The sequence below is a fragment of the Molothrus aeneus genome, unplaced genomic scaffold (genome assembly GCF_037042795.1).
Source record: "Molothrus aeneus isolate 106 unplaced genomic scaffold, BPBGC_Maene_1.0 scaffold_35, whole genome shotgun sequence".
Taxonomy (NCBI): Eukaryota; Metazoa; Chordata; class Aves; order Passeriformes; family Icteridae; genus Molothrus; species Molothrus aeneus.
This window is the reverse complement of record NW_027099016.1, coordinates 3218707-3245893: the sequence shown is the minus strand read 5'-3', so window position 1 is coordinate 3245893 and position 27187 is coordinate 3218707. Positions and strand designations below refer to the sequence as shown.

Below are 27187 nucleotides of genomic sequence, written 5' to 3'. Positions count from 1 at the left end.
CAAAAGAACCCTAAATAAACCCAAGTAAACCTCAAGTAACCCCAGTTCCTCCCGTCCCCACTCCAAAACAGATCCCTACCAATCAGAACGCGCAGCACTGATGACGATCCACTCGCTGGGCAGAAACTCAGAGCACTGGCCCCGCTCAGCGATTTTCAGCCAATCAGCGCCCGGCCCGACTCTGACTCATCAGTTGCCAGGCACAGACCAAGGCCTCTCACTGCGGTAAACACTCACAGACCGCGCGGGGTAATTTCCAGCCAATCAGAGCGTGTCTCGCTGATGACTCATCAGTTGCCAGCAGCGCAATTTGGGGAGGGGGGTAAGGTGACCCTGGGGATGGGCTGGGGACCCCAAATTAATGCAAAACGGGGTCGGGACCCCAAAACGGAGAAGGAGGGGCCTGGAGATCCTAAAACCAAACACGGGGGAGGGGACTGGGGGAACGATCGGAAACGGGGGGGGGGAGGGTGGAGAAAAGACAGGGGTGGGACCCCAGAATTGAGCTGGGAGGAGGATGGGACCCCCAAGTCGAGGTGGGAGGGGTATGGGACCCCTAAAGTAAGCTGGGAGGGGAATGGGATCCCAAAACAGAGCTGGGAGGGGGATGGGACACCCCAAATTGAGCTGGGAGGGGGGTGGGACCTCCAAAAGTGATGAAGGCAATTTTGTTCCTGGAATATGTAAATGAGTTTATGGATATGCATGAGGGTCTATGAATATGCAACAGGCTGATGTCACGGGAGACCAGGACCATCGAGCAAAGATTGTTATGGCCACCAAGATGCCCCAGTTATTTTTGGGGACACCGCTTAATTAATCTGGTTTTAATTCCATCAGCCTGTTGCATATTCTTAGAGCCTTATACATATCCATTACCTAATTTACATATTTCAGGAACTATTTTACATGGCCCGTCCTTGGGGGTGTCTCCCCATTTCAGGAGCCTCCACTGAAATGGAAAATGTAAACCCGCTCCCTTTGAGAAAAAAAAATTATTACTATTATTATTATTATTATTACTACTACTACTATTGTTATTATTACTACTATTATTCTTATCAATAAGGATAAACAACTATAAAAATTAGAATTAATTTTGAAATTAAGGGGCTCTCAGACAAAGATATGGGAGTAGAAATACAGTTCTTTATTAGGAACAATTGAAAATACAAATGCAGTAGTACAAACAAAAAAATGAGTGACAGAGTCAGAATCCTCTGGGAATCCAGGGGGAAAAGGGCTGATCCTTTGGGAATCCATTTCTTGTCCCCCAAAGACAGGGCAAAGGCAGGGCCATGGAGTTTTTATAGAGTATCCCAAGGGCGGAGTTGGGGTTTGGGTCAGGGGAGGAGCTCTTAGCAACACAAGAAGGGTGAGATCAAATTCCTGCCTCTTAGAAACAGCAGCGCTCCACATAGAACCTGTCCCCAAATCCTAAATTCCCTCTAAAACAACTAAGAAATTATGGAACTTCAGATATATTCAATCAATTTCCTTCATTTAACCTAGTCTGGGGTGTTTTTAAAGAATGAAGGTGAAGCAGAGGAAAATTAAGGCCAAACCAAAAGGAGAAGCAGCCAGGTGTGCTCCCAACATGGATCACAGGGAATGTGAGTGACCAGGGCTGTGCCCAAAGTGCCTCCTCCAGTGGGGGATGGAGCTGGAGCAGCGCACGAAGCTCTGCCTGCACTCGAGGCACTCGCAGGGCTTCCCTTACCGGTGCCTCCGTTGGTGTTGGGTCAAGTGAGAGCTCCTGGAGAAGCTCTTCCCACACTGGGGACACTCGTAGGGCCTCTCCCCAGTGTGGATGCGCCGGTGCTTGACAAGGGTGGAGTTGTACTTGAATCCCTTCCCACACTCAGGGCATTGGAAGGGCCTCTCCTCTGTGTGACTCTGATAGTGCTGGAGGAGATGGGAGCTGGTCAGAAATCTCTTCCCACACTTGGAACACTCATAGGGCCTCTCCCCAGTGTGGGTCCTCTGGTGCTTGATCAGGTGGGAGCTGTGGCTGAAGCACATCCCACACTCGGAACACTTGTACGGGCTTTCTCCAGTGTGGATCCTGTGGTGGCTGATCAGGATGGAGCTCCACCTAAAGCTCTTCCCACAGTCCCCACACTTGTAGGGCTTTTCCCCAGTGTGGGTCCTCTGGTGCCTTATAAGGTGGGAGCTCATGGTGAAGCTCTTCCCACACTCTTCACACTCGTAGGGCCGTTCCCCAGTGTGGATCCTCTGGTGCACAATCAGGTTGGAACTGCACCTGAAGCTCTTCCCACACTCCACGCAACTGTAGGGCTTCTCCCCATCATGGAGCTGCTCATGGAGCACCAGCTCCGAGCTCTGGCTCCATCTCCGGCCGCCTTCCCAGCCCAGGCTGGCTCTTTCCCCCTCACATCCCCGCCATCTGCGTTTGCAGCCCCTCCTCGTGCGGCAGCTCCGGGGCTTTTCCTCCCCGTTGGCTTCCTGCACCGTGGAGCCGCTCAAAACGGCCTCTGCCACCAGGTTCTGCCGCGGGCATTTGTCCTCCCTGTTCTCCATGCTCAGCTCCTGCTCTGGGGGAGGAAGGACAAGGACGGCATGGGATTTGCCTCCGTGCCACAGGCAAGGGCAAGGAGATCCCCCCAGGGCTGTGCTGCAGCCGGGGGCCCTGCTGGGCTGGGAGATGGAGCAGCACAGAGGGGAAAGGGGCACTCATCGCCAGCTCAGGGCTGTGCACAAATCACAAACAGGACGGGACTGCTAGGGACGTGTCCCGAGCTGTTTTATTTCCCAGCACCAGTCTCATTACTTGGTTATGACAATGGGAAGATGCCAGTAGCTCACATCACAGGTAGCAGACAAAGAACTTCATGTTAAAACTTACTTTAAAAGGTTTTTGACCAATCACGCAAAGCAAAGGCATACTGACAGTAGTTCTATCCAAGCACTATAAGCACATTGACGGTTAAAACAATGCTCCCTTATTTCAAATACCTGCTTGTAAGCCTTAAAACACAATGCACAGAGCTCCATTATTAAGCTTGGAACTTCCTAATATCTTGCTAGATATACTTTTCTGCAGGTTAGGGAGTTATTCTAGATAAGTATTAATGCACAGACCATTGTTCTATTTCTCCCTACTTTATAATTCTACTACAATTTTTCTACTCACCAATCTTATGGTTGCTGCAAAGCTCTAATCAGTTCTACTGTCTCTGAGGCTTGTCTTTTGGAGCTTTTCCAAAACCCTGTGATTTTAAGCATTCCAGAGACACTGACTTCCTCCTCACCTGCCTCAGTGTCCCAGGGCATCTTCCTCTTCCTTGCAGCCTCCCAGGAGCTGGCAGTGGGAAATCCTGGTTTGGGGAAAACAAGGGATGAGCACGTTGAATTTGAAGGTCCCTCTGCCCGAGTCCATCTCTACAAGTCACCGGCCATCTGGGCTCCAGAAAAACCTCCCAAACACCAAGATTCAGCCCTGAAAAAGCCTCCCAGGAGTTCCCCGTCTCTGGTCCCTCCCCTCTCGAGTTCTGGGGTCCCCCCCTGTCCCAGCTGCTGGGGTCACGCTTGGATTGGGGGTCCCCCTTCTCCTCAGTGCCCACCCTGCCCAGGCTGCTGCCAGTCCCAGCAATGCCAAAAGCTCCCCCCGCTTTGCTCTCCCCATTTCGGGATGCCGGGGCTGTTTGGGCTCCCGGGCTCCCTTCTCCCCTCATTCTCTGCTCTGGGCTGCAGTGGCTCCAAGGAGTCCCCCCTGCCCCTCTCCAGGCTCTTGAGGCTCCCGCCAATGGCGGCGCTCCCCCCTCTCTGGGCTCCCCACTTTGGGCTCCTGGGGCACACAGGGCTCTGCTCCTCCAGGCTGCCTCTGCCGGCAGCCGCCACCGCCACCCCCCCATGTCCCCCCAAGGGGCCTTTTCCGCTCAGCCTTGGACTTCTTCATTCTCCAAACATCCCCCAAAACCCCAACCCAGGGACCCCCCGGGATATCCGGGCCGAGCTCCCCCTCCCCGCTCACCGGAGCCATGGGGGGGCGATGATCCCACAGGTGGGGGCTGCGAATTCAGGCAGGGATCGACGGCCTGGCTCCCTCAGCTCAGCCTCAATCCGCCTTTGGCCCTCCTCTTCCTCTTCCTCCTGCTCCTCCCCTTCCATTCCCCCTCCCTCCTCCTCCTCCTCTTTCTTATGTCCACCTCCTTCTCCTCTTCCATCCCTGCCCTTCCCTGCCTCCTCCTCCTCCCCCAGCAGCAGCCACACCCTCGGTGCCCCGTTCCCGCAGCCCTCGCAGCCCGCGGCAGGAGCAGGGATGGAGCCGGGACAGGTCGGGATGGGCAGCGCGGGGCTCTCGGCTGCTCCCAGCCGCTGCGGGCGGGGGGAACCCGGCCCGGGCCAAAGGAGAGGCAAACTGGGCAAACTGGGGGCACATCACAAAGCTAAGGATGCAGCAGAAAACGGAGCTGAAAAAGTTATGTACATTAGGAGGTTGTGAGTTAGCTCACTGACCAATTGAAAGAATCCAAGCAGAAGTTTAGATTTGTTAGGTTCTGGATTTATTTGTAAAAACACCCATTTAATCTAGAAGAAAGAGAATATGCCATATGTTAGACAGGAGATTTTAGGAGAATAAAAATCTTTAAAGTATCAGAAACACCCGAGAAGAAACAGGAAAAGAAAAAGGAGAAATGAAAGGGAGGGGAACAAGAGGAAAAATCAGAAAGAGAGTGGGATCCTTTGCAGCTCTTGCCCCCTCCGTTCGTGGCCGAGGCGCCTGTCCCGGGTCCCGGCTCGCTGCCCGCCTCAGCTCCGCCTGCCCCGGTTTCCATCCCAGGTGCGGGCTCACTGCCCAGGGCAGCTCCACCTGCCCCGGCGCTGGCGGTGAATTTGTGTGCCCTGCTCCCACTGCCCGGCCCGCGGCCGCTCTGCCGGCCATGCTGGGGAAGATGGGGGTTGCTCTGTCCTGCCGCGTGAGCCGAGGTCACCGTGCCGACCGCACCGAGGGCGGGTCCCAGCCATCCCATCCCCGGCTGCCCTGCCCGTGCCAGCTGCGCTGGGCACCGCCGCTGCTGCCGGGGTCTCCCACCTGCCTTTTCTCTGCCGGGAGCTGCCAGATCAGCCGCCATAAGCCATGTGGGGGCTGCCCACGCTCCGGCTCGGTCTCCACGGGAAGATCCCCCTCTGGCGATTCCGGCAGCAGACCCTGCCCACACTCCCACCGAGCCTCGGCGGGATATCCTCCCCTGACCCCGTCCTGCTCTGAGTTACGTCCCCTTGGTAACCACAGCTCCGGCTGTTCAGGGAAACTCTCTCTCTCTACAGGAAGCACCTTATCAAAACACGAGGAGCTCAGTTAAAAGGCAGCCCTCTCCAAATCCTTTCCCAAAACACAGGAGAAAGGCTAGAGAAGGTAAAAAAGTGAAAGAGTTAGATGAAGGGATTGCTCTATTTCCGTTAAGAGAGGTTCCCATGGCAGGGATGCGCTGCCCTGCCCCGCGGGAGCCACCAGCGCCCCTGCCGGCCGTGCCCGGAACTGCACCCAAGGGGAAAGCGCCGCAGCCGAAAGGCCGGGACTGGCTCCGGGCTCTGTTTGTTGTCACTGCCGGAGCTGGTGTTGTTTGTTTGCTTTATTTACACACTAGTAAAGAACTGGTATTCCTATTCCCATAGCTTTGCCTGAGAGACCCTTGATTTCACTATTCTAAAAATTAGGAGGGAGAGGGTTTGCATTCTCCATTCCAAGAGAGGCTTTTTCTGCCTTCCCAAGCAGACACCTGTCTTGTAAAGCAAGACAAGCACCCACAGGCACTGAGGGGGGCTGCAGGAAGGGCAGAAGAAGGCCCTGCAGCACTTGGGCACAAAGGCACAGCAGATGAATGCAAGAAGGGAGCAGCAAAAGGCCAAGCTGAAGGCAAAGGCCAGGGCAGAGCTCCTACAGCCCCTGAGGGATCAGCCCCAGGGCCCAAGGGGGCCCCAGCACCCAGGGCACGGGCTCGGCCACAAGCACCCAGCAGAGGCATTGCCCTCCTTGGCAGGGGACGGCCCACCCAAACAGCCCCTGGCAAGGAATCAGGGCTCCAGCTGCAGGGCACAAGGACACTGCAAGCACAGACAGCAGCACCCTCAGGACCAGCAAGTCCACCCCTTGATGGACATGGATTGGCAGGGCTGTCACAGCTCCCATCACACCAGGGACCCTCCACACTGGAGCCCTTGAGAACATTCAGCTCGGTCTGCATTGAGAAGAGGCCTCTCCTGATGGACACAGGGGCCTCTCAATGCACTCTGAATCTTAGACCTAAGGGGGAAAAATACTAAAAATATGTTTGATTAGTGAGGGGATAAGTGGGAAAGATGTATGGTTTTATTCAACCACTGTTAGCAGATTTTGGAGATGGATTTGAAATGAATGAATTTTATTTGCTCCAATTTGTTATCATGATTTACTGGGAAGGGATTTGATCGCTTCTGGTAGGCAAGGGACAGGCGTTCGGAAGATTTCAGGCTGTGACAGAAAATTACAGGAATCCTTCTGCCCCCTCTCCCCATAGATAAGGATCACCCTTGGAATGTAGCCAAACGTGTAGCCCCCCTAACCTATGGATGCCAGTAACTTTCCACTCCATACTAACCCTAGAAAGTATAGCCAAACCCTTTTCTGACGTAGAGAAACCCCTTAGTCCATAAATACCCTTGAGACCCTTCAATAAAGGCCTTTAACCGTCCACCACATTGGTGTCAGCGTCCGTTATTGGCCCCGAGGGATCCCAAGGAGGAGATCGCAGTGCTGGACTCCGATACCAGGTCATCGCGGCCTTCACAAGAAGGTAACATAGTGGTGCCGAAACCCGGGACGACGACATGTCCGGGCGACGGGGATACTCCTGGCCAGGGGACAGCGTCCACAGCGCTGGAACGACTGTGGCGAAGCAGGGGGATGCCTCGAGACCCGCGATTCGTATGGAAGCGATAGCAAAGGTCGTAAGTTCGATACATATGCAATGGGGAATCAAATGTGAGCTCAGGAATTTTAATCTCGCTTTAACGAGACTCCTCGAGCTTGGGGTCATTGACCGACCCATAGATATATTGCATTCTGAGGCGTGGAAGAAATGCACTGTTGCGTTAGCAGAGGACACAAAAGCCACGGGCAGCAGCAAAAGCCTGAAAGCGTGGGGAAGGCAGAAGCAGCCCTACGCAAAGCATTAGAAGAACGGGAGACGTGGAACGCTGCGCGTTCCTGTCTGTTAATCACGCCACAGCTGGGGGAGGGCGCGATGGCACGAACCCCTCCTGGTGGCGACCCGATTGAAAGCGGGGAGACGCGGGGGCCGGGCACACCCTATCCCTCCCCTAGCCCAGAGCCCCCAGAGCCCCCGGGGGACCCCATGACCCTTTCGGGGGACCCGCCGGGGCCCAGACCACCTCCGGAGACCCCCGGGGTGCCCGCGGACCCCTCGCCTATCCCTTCCCTGCCGATAGCCGACTTAGCGCAAGAAGCGGAGGGACGCGCGCGGTCCTTTTGGGAGGGATTGGCGGCAGAAGCCCGAAATATCGAGAAAGCAGGCGCGCGGGCGGGCGGCGGAGGGGATCCGCCGCCATACCCGTTTGAATATGGCGCGGGTGGCTGGGAAGAGGGGTGGAGCCCGTCAGCCCGCGGCGGGAAGAACCCGGAAACGCGGCCAGCTGCGGACACGTATGCGCGGGAAACCAGCGCTGAGCCCATGCCTAGCCGGGAGCCGTGGATCCCAGCAGACGCGCATGCGTGGGGGTGCGACAGAGGGCAAACACTCGCTCGGGAGCCGTGCCCACTGATGCCACCATATATGGGAGAGATCCCTCCCTGCGGGAGGCAGGGCGAGCCCAGGGGGCGGAACGGCACCACCCCCGAGGGGAGGAGTGGGGCCAAAGCCGAACAAAACGGCAGCAGAAACCGGAAGTATATTGGCAGTCGACTTCCGACTCTGAAGGGAATCACAGCTCCTCAGACTGCCCTGCAGAGCCCACCAAGTCCAGCAGCGACTCGGAAGCAGAGAAAACAGAATCAATGCGGTTTCGGACGAAACCAAATAAAACTTTTAACACAGCCGGGAACCAGCCCCAATACGAACTCACCGATTGGGGTAAAATCAAAATCGAATGCGCGGGATGGGCACCCGCAGCATCGGTGCATGCCTTCCCGGTGAGAATTACAGGACCCCAGGGGAACCAGCAAAGAACATATACTCCCGTTAATTCCAAAGACGTCCAGACAATAGTAAAAGCTATTTCAGAAAAAGGAATTAACTCAGGGGTGGTTTCCACTCTCGTGGACGGTCTTTTTAGCAATGATGATTTACTCCCTTTTGATATAGTGCAAATAAGCTGTATGCTTTTTGATGGGGCGGGTTTGATAATATTTAAACAGGAATGGACAGATCATTGTGCAACCATGCTCGCTCAGACAGCGGGGGAAGGGCAGCCACTCCACGGGTCGAGTTTATCTAGGTTGTTGGGGAAGCATGAAGAAGTAGCCACACCCCAGCAACAAGCTGCGCAGCTTCGGATTGAGGAAGTCAGGGCGACTTCCCGGGCGGCCAGAGAAGCTATACGCGCCGCATCCAGGGTTGTGGACAGACCGACACCATGGTCGACCATCAAACAGGGGGAGAGTGAAGGCTTTACACGATTTGTCGACCGCCTTCAGGCTGCGGTGGACTCTTCCAATTTACCCACTGTCGCAAAAGGTCCGGTGATAACCGACTGCCTTCGGCAGCAATGTAACACCATAACCAAAGATATATTGTGTTCCCTGCCGGCCGGGGCCAGCCTGGCTGACATGATTAAGCATGTTGTGAGGGAAGAGCAGCTGACCCCACTTCAAGCAGCCGTCCACACCCTAACCAGTGCGATGGCCTGCTTCAGATGTGGTCAGTCAGGTCATGTCGCGGCAAGCTGCCCCCAGCTGGCACAGCTTCCCCGGGCAGCACCCCCGCCACAGCTGCGCCCCAAAGGGACCTGCTGGAACTGTGGGAAGAGAGGTCACCTCGTTAGGGACTGTAGATCCCGGCCCCGGGGAAACGGGAGCGGGGGGGGCATGCGGGCCATGTTCAGCCCCCTCCCGCTATGGATGCGAGACAGCCCATCTATGCCAACCCACAGTGGAGCAGGGGACCTTCATACCCTATGCTCCCACAGGAGGCGGTCAGTATCGCACCCCCGCCAGCGATAAAATGGCAGGGCTATGCAGTACCACCGACCGTGCCCTCACACCCCCCATCATCACAAGCCAAGCAAGCGCTACAGGACCAGCAGGGGACACCCCAGACCGGGACCCCTGGGTGGCCCTGGCCATGAAAATAGGGAAGGAACCCCCGAGGGTGTGGGGGACATGCCGCCTCTATGGCAGTCAGGACCCCCACATCGTAGGACTTCAGTTTTGGGTAGACACGGGATCAGACTGCACGATTCTCCCCCAGTCGCATTGGCCCAGGCATTGGCAGTTTAAGGAAGTCCCTCCAGTGAACGGGGTGGGGGGACAAACCCGGGCGTGGAAAAGCACCCAGTTGGTGGCTATAACACTTCACACGAACAAGGGACCAGAACAGACGGTAGCAATTTACCCCTACATTTTGCAAAACTCTCCGCCACTAATAGGAAGGGACGTCCTTGCTATGCTAGGAGTCAAGATTACAAATTTATCATAAAGGCCACTGCTGTACACCCTCAGCTGCCGATCAAATTGACTTGGAAATCGTCAGATCCTATTTGGAGGGAGCAGTGGCCTTTGTCAGAGCCTTGAGTGGCAGCTTTGCTGGAACTGGTCAACCGCGAACTGCAAAAGGGTCACATAGAACCCTCCACCAGTCCATGGAACACCCCTGTGTTTGTAATCCCCAAAAGGTCCGGAGAGGGTTATCGTCTCGTCCACGACCTGAGAGAAGTGAACAAGACGATTTGACCCATGGGTCCAGTCCAGACACTGCTACCCATGAATTCAGCTATCCCTGAAGGACAGCCGTGCGCAGTGCTGGACATCAAAGACTGTTTCTTCTCGATACCCCTGCATCCGGACGACAGAGAACGCTTCGCCTTTTCCGTGGCGTTTCCAAACGGTAATCGGCCTAACCTCCGTTTCCAATGGAGGGTGCTTCCACAGGGCCTAGTGGACAGTCCTGTTATCTGCCAGATCACCGTGGACAGAGCACTGATGCCAGTCCAACATTCCTACCCTGCCGCAACCATCATTCAATACATGGACAACATCCTGGTCGCTGCACCATCGACGAGCCAGGTACACCACCTGGTGTCTACAATCACAGAAACCCTCCGGGCCAACGGCTTCGAGATCGCAAGTGCAAAGGTCAAGAGAGGGCCCTGCGTGACCTTCCTGGGAGTGGGAATCACAAGCTCCTACGTGACTCCTCCCAAGGTAAAGATCAACCGGGATATCAAGACACTTCACGATGTGCAATGCCTGGTGGGGTCGCTGCAGTGGGTCCGCAACGTCGTCCTAATCCCCCCCGAGGTCATGGACCCTTTATATGACCTCCTGAAGGGACAACACCCCTGGGAACCCAAGGAGCTGACACCGCAAGCGGCGAGCTCCCTCAATTTCATCGACCAGCAGATGTCCACTAGCACGCTAGCCAGGTGGAACCCGGCCATGCCCCTGGACTTATACGTCCACTTCACGCCAAAGGGCGGAGTGGGAGCACTAGCACAAGGGCCTTCCGAAAAGTCACGGCCGATCCAATGGGTAGTCCTCGGGAGACCTGCTCGTGCATTCTCCCCAGGAATCGAATGCATCGCCAACCTCATCAGGAAAGGCAGGAAACTCGCCTTGAGACACCTAGGAACTGAGCCAACAAGAATACACCTTCCCTTTCGCAAGCAACCGTCTGCGGAGTCACCCGCGATTTCAGAGCACCTAGCCCTTGCTCTCACCGGCTTCGGAGGAGAAATCTCCTACTCTGCAAAACCACCCTGGACTCGGCTGCTGACCATCGTCGACATAGACATACCGCCAAAGGTCAAGGACCGACCGCAGCCAGGACCAACGGTCTTCACGGACGCTTCCTCAACGACTTCTACTGCAACGGCAGTGTGGCAGGCAGGAGAGCAATGGCATTGCGTCAAAGCATGTGACCCCACACTGTCAGTGCAGCAACTGGAAGCAGCAGCAGTGGTCTTAGCGTGTGGACTTTTCAAAGATGAGCACCTCAATATAGTAACGGACTCTATATTCGTGGCGAGGCTTTGCCTAGCCATGGCAGGACCAGGTGTGTCAACATCTGCAGCAGCCCTAATGCTGGAAGAAGCGCTCTCCTCACGACAGGGCACCGTATCAATCATTCACGCCAACAGCCACGACCCAATCAAAGGTTACTTCCAGACAGGCAACAACAAGGCGGACGCCGCAGCAAAAGGCATATGGACGTTGCAAGAAGCTCGTCAGCTGCATGAATCACTCCATATCAGGGCCAAGGCCCTGGCGAAGAGGTGCGGGATTTCAACAGCAGACGCAAGACATGTGGTGGCTACCTGTCCTCACTGCCAGAAGTCACCCCTGTGGACCAGTGGAATTAACCCGAGAGGTCTCAAGCCTTCACAAATCTGGCAGTCGGACTTCACCTTGTGTCAACTGCTAAAGCCCCGAGCATGGCTTGCCGTGACAGTGGACACTTTCAGCGGAATGATCGTGGCCACACAGCACCCCAAAACTAACTCTAAAGCCACAATTCAGCACTGGCTGACAGCCATGGCGTGGCTCGGCGTCCCCAAACAGATCAAAACTGACAACGGTTCCAATTTCACCTCCAAACCAGTGCAAGAATTCGCCTCAAAATGGGGCATCACACTAGTACAGGGTATCCCGTATAACAGTACCGGGCAGGCCATAGTCGAGCGGGCGAATCAGACCCTGAAAACCAAGCTGGAGGTGTTGGCAAAAGCAGAAGGCTTTGCCAATTCTATTCCCCCGGGAGATCAGGCGTGCATACTAGCAACCGCTTTGCTAGCACTGAATCAATTTCCTAGGGGGGATGAAACAAACAGCCCCGTCCAAAAACACTGGGCCACCAGAGCGCTAGAGGAAGGCCCGCAGGTTGCAATTAGAAATGAGCTAGGCGAATGGGAGCAGGGCTGGAGGTTGATGCTCACGGGACGAGGGTACGCAGCTGTCAAAAAGGACGACAAAATTAGGTGGTGTCCACTTAGGTCAATCAAGCCCAACCTTCACAGTGAACAGGACAGGGCTGATGAGAATTGTGAGTTTCTATTTACAGGACATGCTTATGGGTCGTCCCCGGGATGCATACGTTCCCCTTCCAGAGGAAAGTGACAGTCCACCAAGCTGCCGGACAGCGCCCGAGAGACCCGCACGGGTGAGACCCAAGCAACAACGGTGTTTCTGTGTGATTATGCTGTTGGGGCTTGTCGCCAGAGGGCAAGCCAGCCCAGACTACTACCCTCATCAGCCCTTCAGATGGGTCATGCAACATCTTGCTGGAGACAAGATGCTCAGAGACATCACCACGCCAAACGCCCCGTCCTTCGTGCTTCACGTCACCGACCTGTTTCCGGAACAACAAAAGGTAGACCCCTATTCTTCACATGCCACACACATGTACCTATCCTACTGGTGCCCAGCCTCAAACCCAGGAAAAAGTTATTGCAATCGCCCAGGATGGGGATACTGTGGACACTGGGGCTGTGAAACAATAGTTACAGACGCCAGGCCATCAGGACCTGGGTGGGACCCACAAGAGCCCGACAGATTCCTACAGTTCACCTGGGCACCCGCAGGCTGCAAAACACCCGTCTTCCTTCAGGGAAGTTTCTGTCGAAACCACCATAAAGTCCCCAAATTCCGAAAATGCACTCACTATAACATGACAGTTTTGCAGCCGAATCACCCTAGCTGGGCCGTGGGCAAAGCGTGGACAGTAGTCCTTCAAGGGTCAGAAAAGTGGGTGAATGTGCGAATTACCAGACTCCAACTGTCAGCACCCAGAGCAGTTGGGCCCAACAAAGTGATCAAAAGCACACAGAAAGGGAGAAACATGACCTACCCCAAATCCCTGCCCACAAGGGTCACCGACGTCCCGACTGGCGATGAGGAAGCCTTCCAGATAGGCCGCTCAGCCAGATCAGGCTCGGACCCAATCCTTCGCATGTTAGAAGCTACCTTTCTATCCCTGAATGAATCTAACCCTAACCTAACCGAATCCTGCTGGCTTTGTTACGATGTTAAACCCCCCTTTTACGAAGGAGTCGCTTTAGATACCCCCTTCAGCTATTCCACAGCCGATGCCCCTCGCCAGTGCAGATGGGACACACCCCGCAAAGGAATTACCCTGAGTCAAGTCACAGGTCAGGGAAGATGCTTTGGCAATACAACCCTAGCTAAGCGGAAAGGCGACGTCTGCACCGAAGTAGTTGAGCCCGACAGGAAGAATAATAGGTGGGTAGTCCCATCCACATCTGGGATGTGGGTTTGCCAGAGATCTGGAGTGAGTCCCTGCGTGTCTCTTGCCAAATTCGATAACTCTAACGACTTTTGTGTTCAAGTTCTGATCATCCCTAGGATCCTGTACCACTCAGACGAGGAGGTGTACCACCTTTTCGAGGAAAACAGCCGGCTCCACAAGAGAGAAATACTAACAGGCATAACTATCGCAATGCTGCTCAGCCTAGGAGCAGCTGGAACGGCAACAGGTGTCTCAGCCCTAGCAACTCAACACCAAGGACTGTCCCAGCTGCAGATGACCATCAATGAGGACCTGCAGAGGATCGAGAAATCCATTTCCTTTCTAGAAAAGTCAGTCTCCTCGCTCTCAGAAGTGGTCCTGCAGAACAGGCGAGGACTGGATCTCCTGTTCATGCAACAAGGAGGCCTGTGTGCTGCCTTGAAAGAGGAATGTTGTTTCTACGCTGACCACACAGGAGTCGTTAGAGACTCCATGGCAGAACTCCGAAACAGACTGGCTCAGAGACAGAAAGACAGGGAAGCCCAACAGGGCTGGTTTGAATCCTGGTTCAATCGATCGTCATGGCTAACCACCCTAATTTCTACCCTAATAGGTCCATTGGCAATGCTGCTTTTAGCTATTACCTTCGGGCCATGCCTGCTGAGCAAGCTAGTCTCATTTGTTCAGGCCCGCCTAGAACGGGCTAGCATCCTGTTCGTGGGACAGCAACAATTACTGTGAATTCAACAGGGAACACTGCCAGTCACAAGAGACTTGCCTGACAGAAACTTACTCAGGTTTCCCAAGACCCTTTTCCCTAGTCAGATCTCAACCTCGTACCTCATTTCAGTGCCTATGTATAAGACTACCTCGTTCATTTGTGAAAGAGGGGGGGGAAGTGTGGTAGGCATAGGGACAGGCGTTCGGAAGATTTCGAGCTGTGACGGAAAATTGCAGCAATCCTTCTACCCCTCTCCCAATAGATAAGGATCACCCTTGGAATGTAGCCAAACATGTAGCCCCCCTAACCTATGCATGCCAGTAACTTTCCACTCCATACTAACCCTAGAAAGTATAGCCAAACCCCTTTCTGACATAGAGAAACCCCTTAGTCCATAAATACCCTTGAGACCCCTCAATAAACGCTTTTAGCCGTCCACCACATTGGTGTTAGCGTCCATTATTGGCCACGAAGGATCCCAAGGAGGAGATGGCCGTGCTGGACTCCGATACCAGGTCATCGCGGCGTTCACAAGAAGGCAACACATTAATGCCATCTTCCCTCTCTGGTGTGTTTTAACTCTTGGCAAGATGCGTTTGCCTCTTGCTTGCTGGAAGATTCTCTGCTCCAGGGCCGGCACCGAGCTGGGCTGTGCGGGCTGGGCAGCGTGGAGAGTCCTTCCCCAAGCACTTGGCCGGGCTTGGGGAGTGTCCGGGCTTGCGTCAGACACTCGGGGCAAGGGATTCCGTCCAACCGGGGCCACCTTGGGTGGGGAGGGGCTGGCCCCAGGGCACATGGCAGCGTGTCCAAGGGCCCTTTGTGACACGGTGCAGCAGGGTCACCGAGTGGAACGGGGCGTCCGAGCAGCCCTTTGTGACACGCGCTGACATAGGTGCCGGCGGCGCCGTGGCCACGCCACAGTGCTCGGTGCACGCAACGGGACAGGACGGGACAGAGCGGTGCTGTGAGGAGCCCCCGCACAGCCGGCTCATTCCTTGCTGACCCGGAGCTTTTCCGAGGCGTTCCTCCTGCGGCTGGCCTCACGGCCAGACCTGGGGACTCGGTGACTCGGAGCTTTTCCGAGGCATCTCCCATCCCTGCGGCCGGTGCCCTCGTGGCCAGGCCGTGGGACTTGGTGACCTCCAGCGTTCCTGAGGAGTCTCCTGTCATTGTGGCAGGAGCCCTCGAGAACAGAGTGCAGGACTTGCTGTCCTGTAATCTTCCTGAGGCTCCTCTGTCGCAGGTACCTGCAAGGCAGGACTGCGGCACTCGCTGACTCGGACCCTTGACGGGGCATCTGTGTCCAAGGTGCCCTCGAGGTCAGGCAGCGGGATGGCAGGCAGACTGCTCGGCCTGTTCAAGGGGCTTCGGGGCAAGAAAAGCAAAGGCCCTGCAGCTGCCCCAGCACAGCAGCCTGCAGAGCCGGAGCAGTTGCAGCCGCTGCAGTACGGTGAGTGGCGGAGCTGGGCCGCAGGGCTGGTGCCTGCAGCCAGTCTGGCTCCATCCCATCCCATCCCATCCCATCCCATCCCATCCCATCCCATCCCATCCCATCCCATCCCATCCCATCCCTGTGGACGTGCCCACAGACAGGATGGGACAGGGGTCGGGGCTGCCCCCGCCGATGGCCGTGCTCCGGCCCCCGGAGCTGTCCCTGCCTGGGCAGCGCAGGGCTGGGCTGTGTTCTCCGGCCTCTCCCGCCGCCCCTCAGCTCTGGCTGCGCTCGCTCTTTGCCAGATGCAGCCAGGGACCGGACTCAAGTGCAGGAGCCCACCCGTGGCCGCTTCCGCAGAGCAGCACAGGTACCTGCGGCCATCCCCACCTGGGCCGGGCCTGCTGGCACTGCCCGGCCCAGCCCCGCGCTTAGAGCAGGCCATGGAACTTCCCTCTCTTCCCGCCCTTCCTTCTGCTGCAGACACTGTGGAGGCTCCTGCGCCTTCGGCGCAGAAACACCGGCGGCACCAGCACCGAGGGCACGGCCCAGCCTGACTCCAGGCCCTGCCAGCTGCAGGCAGAGCCTGCTCCCAGCTCAGCCTCCTCTGATCTGGCAGCAAGCTCAGACTGGGAAACAGACGAGGACAGCTGGGCGGAGGCTGACATGCCTCTGACTCAGGGCAGGGCCACCACACACACCCAGGCTCAGGGCATCCCAGAGACCGAGGCCATGCCCACACTGACCATGACTCCTGCACCCGCTCTGGAGATTTTCCAGAAGCGTGCTGCTTCTCTGCAGCAGGTAAGCAGCCTGGGACCAGGGCTGAAGTCCTCCTAGGATCACATGGCCCCTCAAGCTCCGTCCGCTGGCTCTCCTCAGCCTTTGAGGCCATCACAGCGGGGTGGGCAGGCAAGCACTTCTTTGGGCAAGCTGGGGAAGTTGCTCCCTTGGACAGCACTCCAAGTCTTCCCCATGCCGCCTCCTCCAGGTGCTAGCCATGGTGAGGGGCATTCTTCAGAGCCTGGCGTCCTGTGTCACCGTGGACGCCGGGCTGCAAATGCAAATTCTGGCCCTGACTGAAGAACACCCTGATCTCGTGGTGATGAGCCTGCTGTACTGCGCCCCAACGTGTGACAGGTACGGGGCACAAGTGCCTCGAGAGTCCAGTGCTCACCGGCCCGTGGGGCCCCTGGCCCTGTACAGCCTGTCCGGCGGGCTCTGCCAGACAGGCAGAGAGCTGCGGGAGCCTCGGGCCCCTCTGTTTCCTGCGCCTCTGCCACGCTCCCTCCCTGCCCCTCAGGGCACCGGGGCTCTGTCACCCGGCGCCACGCAGCCGCACGAGGCGCGGTGCTGATGCACAGCTCTGCTCCCACAGAGCCGCCGCGCTGATGTGGAGAGCCATCGGCACCTCGGAAGTGGCCGCCGAGGAGGTGCTTCCAGCGCTGCTCTCTGCCGTGGAGGAGCAGCCCCCTTTCAGCAGCGTCTTCTGCAGCAGGGACAACGAGGCCATCTTTGCCCTGGCTGTGAGTTTCTGGAGCTGGCCTTTGCTGGCCCTCCAGTTTGCCTCTCCAGCAGTTCTCCATGCTCTCCCCCAGCCTGCAGCTCCCTGCCTGCGCTGAAAGCTGGCCTAGGGGCAGCAGGCTGGGTGATCCCCCTGCCTCTCCCCTCGGGCCCTGCCTCAAGGACACCCTGACACGGAGTGCTGCCTCAGTGTGCTTTGTCTCTTGCAGGCAAGTCTGGTGCTGTGGAGGATCGCCCCCATGTCTGAGTGGCACTATGCCCTTCTCCTCCATTCGCCCCAACTCTTGGTGGCTCTGTTCCTGCAAATCGTCACCACCACAGAGCGCATGCCAGAGGACGATGAGGCGCGGAGCTTCTGGGGAGCGTGCCGGGAGGAACACGGCCTTCCCAGCGAGCCCAACAGGTGCCAGTTGCCCTGTCCTTCCCACGCCCTCGTGGCCAGGGCCAGCGCTCCCAGCGTGACCTGGCCTTTGCTCGGCATGCAGGTTTGCAGTGCAGACCATGAAGGCTCTGCTCTCCAGACTGGCCTTTGACAACAAGCTGGTGGCTCTGGAGCACAAGCAGGTCTGGGAGAAGCTGCTCTCTGCCGACACGCAGCACTATGCAGCAGGTCTGCTGGCAAGGTGAGATCCCCTACTCCCCACCACCACCGCCAGCATTTGTGCCCTGTGCCCGGAGTGCCCCACACAGTCCCTTCGGTTGGAAGCGAGAGGGCCTTGTCACCGAGGGAGGCTCCAGCACACTGGAAGAGGTTGGGAGAGGAGGATGCCCAGGAGCAGCCGCCTCCCAAGGGGCCCATGTGCCCTTGCAGAGACCTCTGGGAGTCAATCCTGGGAGAGGTTTGCCCACCAGCTCAGGGCCTTGGTGCCTTTTTCCCCTGCCAGGGAGATGCGCCATGGCTTGACGCCCTTGTGTCCCTTCATGGCCTCGCACCTGCTCAGCCTGCTCATCGGGAAGCGGCCACGCTGGCATCTGCCTGCCCTGGCCTTCTTGGTGGAGGTGAGCCTGATGGCCAGCGCTGCCTGGCTGAGCTGCCTCCCAGCTCTCAGGCCTCTCGTAGCTGCAGCTGCCTGGGACGCCGCCCGCCCCCGCTGCTGCTGCTGCCTGGGCCCGGCCCCGTGCGGCTCTGGGCTCCTGCCGGCCGGCTCCCCTGGCACTGCCCTCCTGTGCCTTTCAGCTCCTCGAGTGCCTGGACTTGAGCAAACACGGTCCCAGTGCCCTGGCGGTGGTATCCAGGCACCTGCCCAGCCAGTGCAGGGACGGGCTGCGCCTGGCGCTCCGAGGCCTCGTGGTGCTCAGCAAGGAGCCCTCGCTGGTGAGAAGGGGGCAGTGGCTGAAGCCGCGCTGGCAGCATCGTGTGGCTGGGCAATGCAGACCTCTGGGCTTGGCTGGCCTTTGGCAGCAGAGGCAGCTGCTCCCAGCTCTCCTGCCTCCCGCTTCAGCTGCCCCAGTGGCCCAAGCAGCTGTTGGTGCTGCGGCCAGGCACGGCTTCACAGCACAGCCCCGTCTTGCACACAGGCCGGAGGAATACGCGGCCTGTATCAACACCTGCTGCAGCAGCTGGCTGATCCAGATGCAGAGATGGTCTGGATGACCCTGTGTGCGCTCAGGGATATGCTCCAGGACAAAGACCTCAAGCCACCCAGCGTCACCGCCCTGAAGCTGGCTGAGCCCCTCCTGCAACACTTTGAGAACGTAAGGCTCTGCGCCCCCAGCCAAGGGCACTGGACGCTGCCTGCAACCTTTGTGCTCTGTGTGTAGAGATTTGGGCTTTTGGCCCAATGGGCCTGCAGTAGTTGGTGCTTAGGACTTTTCCTACCCTTCCAGGACAACAGCCACGTGCGGCTGCTCTCCATTCAGCTCTTCTGCAAGGTGATGGAGCTGGTAGAGGAAGAGGGGGAAAATCCTCCCATGACAATCGTGAGCCAGAGCCTGCTCCCTCTCTTCTTGCACTGGCACGATGAGAACCTGCATGTGGCCAAGGTGAGGTTTTGCGTGATGCGGCCGCATCCCTGGCAGGGGGCTGGGCCGCCCTGGCGCCTGGCGGGCTCCAGCCTCACCTGGCCTTGGCACGGGGTCACGGGTCCCGTGCCCTGGGCTCGGGTGCCACCTGCGGCTCTCTGCTGCTCTCCAGGCCTCTGGCGAAGCCCTGCTTGGTGCGGCACGCTTCCTGAGGAGTGACCTCCAGCAGCTGCTGATGAAGGGGCAGCGGATGCAGTTCGCCGAGCGCCTGGTAAGGACAGCCCGGGAGCCCCAGCCGCAGGCTGGAGAAGCCCCCCTGCCCCCGGTGCTCGGTGCGGGGGGCCGGCAGCTGTGCCCCCGCCCGGCGCCGCAGCCGGGCCCGCCGGCCCGCGCCCCCCACGCCGCTCCCTGCCCCGGGCCGTGCGGGCCGGCTCGGCCGCTGCTGGGCGCAGGGAGCGCCCGGCCGAGGGGCAGAGGCCGCAGCGAGCCTTCCCTGTCGGTGCTCCCCGCAGCTGCTGCAGGACGAGAGCCGAGCGGCCGAGCACCTGCGCTGGGCCCTGCCGCGCCTGCGGAGCCCACAGAGGCCCGTGCGCCAGGCGGCCTTCGGGATCATCGGTGAGCCCCGAGCCCGGCGCCCCTCCCTGCCCCCGGCCCGGCTGCTGCCCCGGCTACAGCGGCAGCCGCGCCCGGGCCGCTGCGGCCCCGCCCGCCCTCGGCGCTGCCGCCGCCCTCCCGCAGCCAGCCGTGCCCTCGGGCGGCAGCGCGCGGCAGGGGCCGGCAGGAGCCCTGCCCGGCCAGGAGGGCGTGCGGCCGCAGGGCTGGCAGCGCCCGTGCCGGGCTGCTGTGCCGCCCGGGACTGACACGGGCTCTGTCTTGCCAGGGCTGGGCGGAGTGCTCGTCACGGGGCAGAAGGAGGAGCTCCAGGTCATCAGCGAGGGTGAGTCAGGGCAGCCGCGGGGCAGCGAGCATCGCCGGGGGCAGCTGCACATCCCGGCCCCGGAGCTACAACCCGTGCCCGGGCTGCGGAGGGCTCTGCTCCCTGTGCGGGCGAGGGGCGGCGGGGGCACGGCCCAGAGAGCTGCCAGCGAAACGTGGGCGATCCGTGACCAACACCTTCCGGCCGAAGCCCTGGCAAGAGCCGGCTGGGATGGGCCTGGCAGGAGGCTTTCCTTGGATTCCCTCAATCTGGCCTCTGACCGTGGCTCTGTTCCTCTCTCTTCCAGCTCTTCAAGCCCTGAGAGAAGATGACAGCCCATCCTGCATCAGCGTACTCATTCAGCTGACCTTCCAAAGAAGATCTGCAGGACTTCTTGCATCTGCTGGATCAGATGTACCGGCATCCGTCGGCCATCTCCAGCTCCCGTTGCAGATGGGAGCAGCTGCAGAGCAGGATGCACCAGCTGCAGCTCCAGGCACAGCTCTAGCTGCTCAGAGCTGAGCCTGTGGGAAGCTCCAGGAGCTCCTGCCATCTCTCTCCCTGTTGGCAGCTGCCTCCCTCCAGCTCTCAGACCCTGCCCATCCGCTTTTTTTGTCTCCCAGCTCACCCCTTTGCTTTGCTTTCCCTTAATAAAGAGTTTGGATTTTTCCAAAACCTTTTCCAAAACCTTAAGAGTGTCTTGGTGTTCCCTGGGAAATGCAGGCATTTGGAGAAATGCCTTTGGAAGAGAGGGGCTTGCTTCTCAAGCAAAGTGCTTCCCCAGGCGCCCCCAATGAGGTAGTGAGCCGTCTCCCTTTGGCTCCCTGCACTCCTTTCCGTCCTTGAGGCCCCTCACACTTGGCGGAGGGGCCTGGCAAGGGAGAAGACTGTGAGAGCAGCGTTGGCATCTGCCTGGGCCTGCGGAGACCCCGCCAAGCAGCAGCGGCAGGGCGTGTTCCCTGCCTTTGAGCCCAGCACAGAGCAGGATCATCTCTGTCCAGCCGAGAGCCCCAAATCTCTCTCAGAGAGCTGTGAATTCAAAGGCCTTTATGCACACATTAATGCCATCTTCCCTCTCTGGTGTGTTTTAACTCTTGGCAAGATGCGTTTGCCTCTTGCTTGCTGGAAGCTGCTCTGCTCCAGGGCCGGCACCGAGCTGGGCTGTGCGGGCCGGGCAGCATCGAGACTTGTGAACATGGTCAGAAGGGTTTTCAGGATGAAGAAGAGACAAGAATATTAACTCCATGATCAGAAGGCTTGATTTATTATTTTATGACATATGTTACATTAAGACTATACTAAAAAGAAATAGAAATGGAAAGGTTTCTTCAGAAGCTAGCTAAGCTAAGAATAGAAAAGAATGAATAACAAAGATCTGTGTCTCAGACAGAGAGCAAGAGCCAGCTCTGCCATGAGTGGTCAGGAAATCCAAACATCCACAGGAGACCAATCACGAGTCTACCTGTTGCATTCCACAGCAGCAGATAACTATTGTTTACTTTTGGTTGCTGAAACTGCAGCTTCTAACAAGGAAAAATCCTAAGAAAGGATTTTTCATGAAAGAAGTCTGCGACCCCTTTGGAACCCCAAAAGTGGAGAGATCAGCAATAGAAAACTCCTGGGAGAGTTTTTTCTGGCTGAATGTTGATATGTGGAGATTTTCATGGACACAAGACTCCTGCTGAGTTCTAGAGATGGACCTAGCCAGGAGGAGCCTCTACTCCAAGGCACTCCCACCTTGGTTTCCCCCAAACCAGGGTTTGTCTTTCCCAAGCTGTGGCCGGATGGAGGAGGAGGAAAAGGCCCAGATATCCCTTACAAGGAGGGGCTGCAAACCAAGCCCAGGGAGGTGTGAGGAGGAAAGAGCCCCCCTGAGCCAGGAAGGCGGCCGGAGATCCATCCCGAGCTCAGAGCTGGTGGAGAAGCCTCATGGCAGGGAGAAGCCCCACAAGTGCTTGGAATGTGGGAAGGGTTTCAGCTACAGCTCCACCCTGATGGAACACCTGAACATCCACACTGGGGAGAGGCCCTGGGAGTGCGCTGCTGCAGCTCCATCCCCCGTGGGAGGATCCACGCTGGAGGATCCCCAGTGACCCCCGTTGGGCAGAGCCCTGGTGACCCCTGTTCTGGGTGATCCGTGTTGGGATGGGGGGAATGCGTTGGAGAGATTTCTTTCCCTTCTCCTTGTGCTGCTGTGATTTGGTTGGTAATAAATTCCCTCCGTGTGCCCAGGCCGGGTCTGTTGTGCCCGTGCGGGATTTGCTGAGGGATCTCTCCCGGTCCTTGTCCCCAGCCAGGAACCCTCGGTTCCATTTTCTGTCCCTGTGCGGCTGCGGGGGCAGGGACAGAGCGGCTCTGGGGGTGCCTGGCATCGGGCCAGCGTCACCGCTCGCCACGGGCACCGCTGAGATCCCGCGCCCCTGGGCACGCCTTGCTGGGCTCACCTGAGCTCCCACCTGCCCAGCGCCCCAAGATTCCCCCTCCCCAAAAAACCCCCAGCCCGGGGCTGCAGAGTCCCGGAAAGGCCTCAGCCAATGGCAGCGCAGGCAGGAGGCGGCGCAGCCAATGAGAGCTCGGGGCGTTGTATTGCGTCATCGGTTGCCGGGCAGAGCCCGTGGCCGATCGCTGCCCCAAAGTGGCGGCAGCCAATGAGAGCGCGCGGCGCTGCCGAGCCCGCCCTGCTCCGGACTGGTGCTCCCAGCGCAGCGCGGCTGCTTTGGGGCTGCTGCTCCCTGACCGGCCCCGGCCATGGGGCGAGGGGCGGCAGCTGGGGCCCTACTGGTGGCACTGGTGGTGCTGGGAGCCCCCCCCGGCTGCGGGCGCGGAGCTCACGGGTGAGCGGGGGGCGGGAGGCTCTGGGACAGGGGGGGAGAAGGGGGAAAAGGGGGCGAAGGGGGTAGCCCCGAATGGAGGGGGAGGAGGAGGGGACCCCCCAAAGGGAGAGCGGGAGGGGCTGAGGGATGGGGGGAGGGGAGGGAGGGGTGGGAGATGGTGGGGAAGGGGAGAAAAGGGGAGGGAGGGACCCCAAAACCGAGCGGGAGGGGGCTGGGGATTGGGGGATTCGTGGGAAAATGGGGAAATGGGACTCCAGAAGTGATTTGGGAACGGCCGGAGGTGGGAGGGGAGAGGATGTGGAAGGGGAAAGGGGGGAAGGGCGGCAAAGAGGAAGCGGCAGCGCGGGCAGGAGGGTCCCGTGGCGGCCGTGGGGCACAGAGGGTGCGGAGTAGGGATCCGGGGTGGGCCCTGGAGCTCTGGAGGTGTTGTTGGGACGCTGGGGGGACATCCCTGAGCTGTGTGCTGCACTCACAGGGGTGTTCCAGTGGATGCATAAGGCCGATTGTCTCTTCATTAACGGCACGGAGAAGGTAAGGTTGGTGGTGAGGTTCATCTACAACCGGGAGCAGTTCCTGATGTTCGACAGCGACGTGGGGCACTTTGTGGGGTTCACCCCCTTAGGGGAGAAGAATGCCAAGATGTGGAACAGCGACCCAGCTATAATGGAGTTCGTGCGGGCTCACGTGGACAGGTGCCGGCACAACTACGAGATTGTTGCCTCGATCACCGTGGAGCGCCGAGGTGAGCGCGGGGCAGAGCGTGTCCCTTCGGGCCCTGCCCTGCCAATGACCCTGGAGCCCCTCAAAACCTCCCTGGGAATCGCCCCAGAGCCCTCAGCCCTCTTTGTACCCATCACCGGGTCCTCCTGTCCTTTCCCAGTCCCTCCCAGTCCCTCCCAGTGCCCCCCGCGCGTCCATGTCATCGACCCGTAAAGCTGACGCTTTCCAACTAATCAGATCGCGTCTTTCTAATGACTCATCCGTTGCCAGGCAGACCCGCAGCGCCCAGTGCTCCGCGCTGGGCTCGGCCTCGCAGTGCCGTGCTCTTCATTCCCAGTTCCGGCCAATGCCACCAAAATCCCTCCCAGTGCCATCCCAGTCCCTCCCAGACCATTCCCAGTCGCTCCCATTGTGTTCGCAGTCCCTCCCAGTCCTTCTCAGTCCCACTCACCTCCTCCAAGTCGATTCCCAGTCTGTTCCCAGTTCACTCTCAGAACTCTACCCTCTCTCCCAGTGCCCCCCCATTCCCTCCCATCTCTCTCAGAGTCACCCAAGTCCCTCCCAGTCCGTTCCCCGTCCCTCCCCAGCCCAGCCCAGCCCTCCCCTCTCTCTCCCAGTGCCCCCCAGCTGATCCCAGTGTGTCTCCGCTCTCTCTCTCTCTCCCAGTGCCCCCCAGCGTGTCCATCTCGCTGGTGCCCCCCTCGAGCTCCCAGCCGGGCCCCGGCCGCCTGCTCTGCTCCATGATGGATTTCTACCCTGCTGCCATCCAGGTGAGCTGGTTCCAGGGCCAGCAGGAGCTCTCGGAGCACGTGGTGGCCACCGACGTGGTCCCCAACGGGGACTGGACCTACCAGCTGCTGGTGCTGCTGGAAACCCCGCCCCGGCGCGGGCTCACCTACAGCTGCCAGGTGGAGCACGTCAGCCTGGAGCAGCCCCTGAGCCGGCACTGGGGTACGGGGGAGCCCCTGGGGGTGCTGGCAGAGCCACTGGGCTGTGCTGGGAGCCACTGGGAGGGAGCTGGAGAGAGCCGGGCTGGGACTGGGAGAGGCCCTGGGGGCTGGGCAAGGGCTGGGAAGGGGTTTGGGGGATGCTGGGGAGGGTGGGATGGGGTTGGGGGGTCCTGGTGGGCACTGGGAGGGAGTTTGGGGGCGCTGGATGTGACTGGGAGGGAGTTTGGGGGTGCTGGATGTGACTGTGAGGGAGTTTGGGGTTGCTGCGTGTGACTGGAAGGGATCGCAGTGAGCCCGGAGGGGCTGGAAGGAGATCGGCCATGGCAAAGCGGGGCTCGCCATGAGCTCGGTTGTGCTGGGCACAGACTGGGAGGGCTCTGGCTGAGTCCTGCTGGGGCTGCCAAGGGACTGCGAGAGGCTTTGGGGCTTCTGGGGCGCTGGGGACAACTGGGAGGGGGCTGTGGGATCCTCAGAGGGGCGGGAGGGGCTTTGGTGGCTCCTGGCCAGGACAAAAAGGGATCGGGGGGAGGTTTCATGGGCTCCTGGCTGGGCTGGGGGCCACAGGGAGGGCGCTGGGAGGGGCTGGGGGTGTCCGTGAGAGGTTTTGGGGGTGCTGAGCCCTGCGGACCCCCCAGAGATGCCGCCGGACGCCGCCCGCAGCAAGATGCTGACGGGCATCGGGGGCTTCGTCTTGGGCTTCGTCTTCCTGGCGCTGGGGCTCGGCTTCTACGTGCGCAAGAAGGTCAGGGCGGGTGCCGGGGGTGGCGTCCCGGCCGTGGCGGAGCGTGTGCGCTCCCGCCGGGGCCCCCAGCCCGGTGTCACCCCCTTTTCTCTGCCCACAGAGCTCCTGAGCCGGCGGCGGCCGCAGCCCCTCCCCGTGGGCTCGGGCCCGGCCGGGACCCCCCGCTCCGTCCCCGCTCCGCTGATTTTGGGGGGGTCCCGTGTTCCCCCCAGCCCCTGAGGAGAGGAGCAGAAACCAGAGAAGCAGCGGAGATCCTCTGGCCTTCACCCAGGTGTCCACGCGGGGAGCCAGGAAGATGTGGAGCCCCCAGCCAGGTGTGTTCCCAACGCGGGGGGCTCTGACCCTGGGGGTCAGCCGGGATTATCCAGCGTGGATCGTCCAAAGGGGGGTGGACCTGGAGCGGGGCACGGAGCTCTTCCCGCACCGGGGCACGGCGGGATCCACGGGCATCGACCCCTCCCTCATCAAAGGACAGCTTTCAGTTACAGTAGTTAGGACAACTAGTTAGTTATGGGAGTTAGCACTGCTAGTTAGTTATGGTAGTTAGCACTGCCTGTTTGTTATGGCAGTTTTTCGAATACAAACTCTCTCAAACCTCAACTCCCCTGACGTGTCCCTTCCCTCTCCCGCCGTGACTCAGCTGCCCGGAGCAATGTGAGGGGAGAGCGGGCCCAGCCTGGCCCAGAGCTGAGCCCCAGCAGAGCCCTGGCAGAGCCCAGAGCAGCCTCGGCACCTGCAGAGTCAGCCTGGAAGGAGGCGCTTGGAGCCTTCTCGGCTGCACCCGGCTCTTGGTTACAAACTGTGTGTGCTGGAAAATGCCACCGGCTCTGCAGGAGGGCAGAAGGGGCCCGGGGAAGGCCCAGGTGCTCCATGCAAGGGAAAAACCTGCCCTGGGTTTGTTATAAATAACTAGGTAGTGTTGGCTTTTGCTATTATGTATTGACTTCTGCAAAATATTCTTAATCACAACAATTTTGATAGAGTACAGTTTGTAATCACTTTTCACTGCTGTTGCTACAGTATAATTTGTCAGCTTTTTGTGGCCAATGCCTGGCCCCTGTGTAGCTCATATCCAGAACATCATTTATGGATGATATTTCAGTTTGACGACAGTGTGAAAAACATACATTATAGTTTTGGCTTTTGCAAAATATTAAAGTGGATGCCATGTGTTGTGCATTAGAATCTTAACTTTTGCAGAAGTAGCTGTAGTTGTGAAATAATAACTAATGCTTTTATTTTTGTAACTAACTGACAATAATAACTCAGAGATATTTCTGAAAGAGCTAATGTTCATTTAAAGTACTTGTGGAAATAGCTAAAAGCGTCTGCATGGTCAGATAACATTTAAGGAAGGGATGTGATGAGGCCCCTGCCACTGACCCTTCCACTGTCAATAACTGTCACCTGCTGAAACCACAGAACAGGGGCCCTTGTGAGGCAGTGGCACACAACCCTCAAAACAGCAATCCATGATTCCTGCACGTGCTCTAAAAAGGCGAGTTGGGGGTCAAACCAACCTAAAGAATTCCTGGAACATGTAAACGAGTTCAAAGAAATGTCTGAATATGTATAATCATTATGAATATGTATTTGAACAATACAATGGAGAAACTAGACAAGAAGAGTTGCTGTGGTTAACCGGTGTGCCTCTGGCCATTGCCAACACCCAACGCTGTTACTGATTTGTCCCTTATTATTCCTTATTAACCTTTCAAAAATTCTAAAGAGTGGGGCTCATTTCTCACAAAACCCAAGGTGCTCACCCCTTGTTCTTCCCCCAAAGCCAGGATTGGTCAATCCTAAAATTTATCTGGATGGAGGAGAAGGAGGCTGCGAGGAAAAGGAAGATGCACTGGTGTGGAGGCCCATGGGAGTCTCAATCTCCCACCCGTGGAGGACTGGTCCCCAATAAGAAGAATAGATTTCAAGGTTATGGTGAGAATCTTGCTTCTCCCACAGATC

General features: G+C 58.4%; 1 pseudogene; it reads right to left on the bottom strand.

Moving 5' to 3' along the window:
• Positions 1-27187, bottom strand: part of LOC136570611 (uncharacterized) — a 708931-nt pseudogene that overhangs the window by 587771 nt on the left and 93973 nt on the right.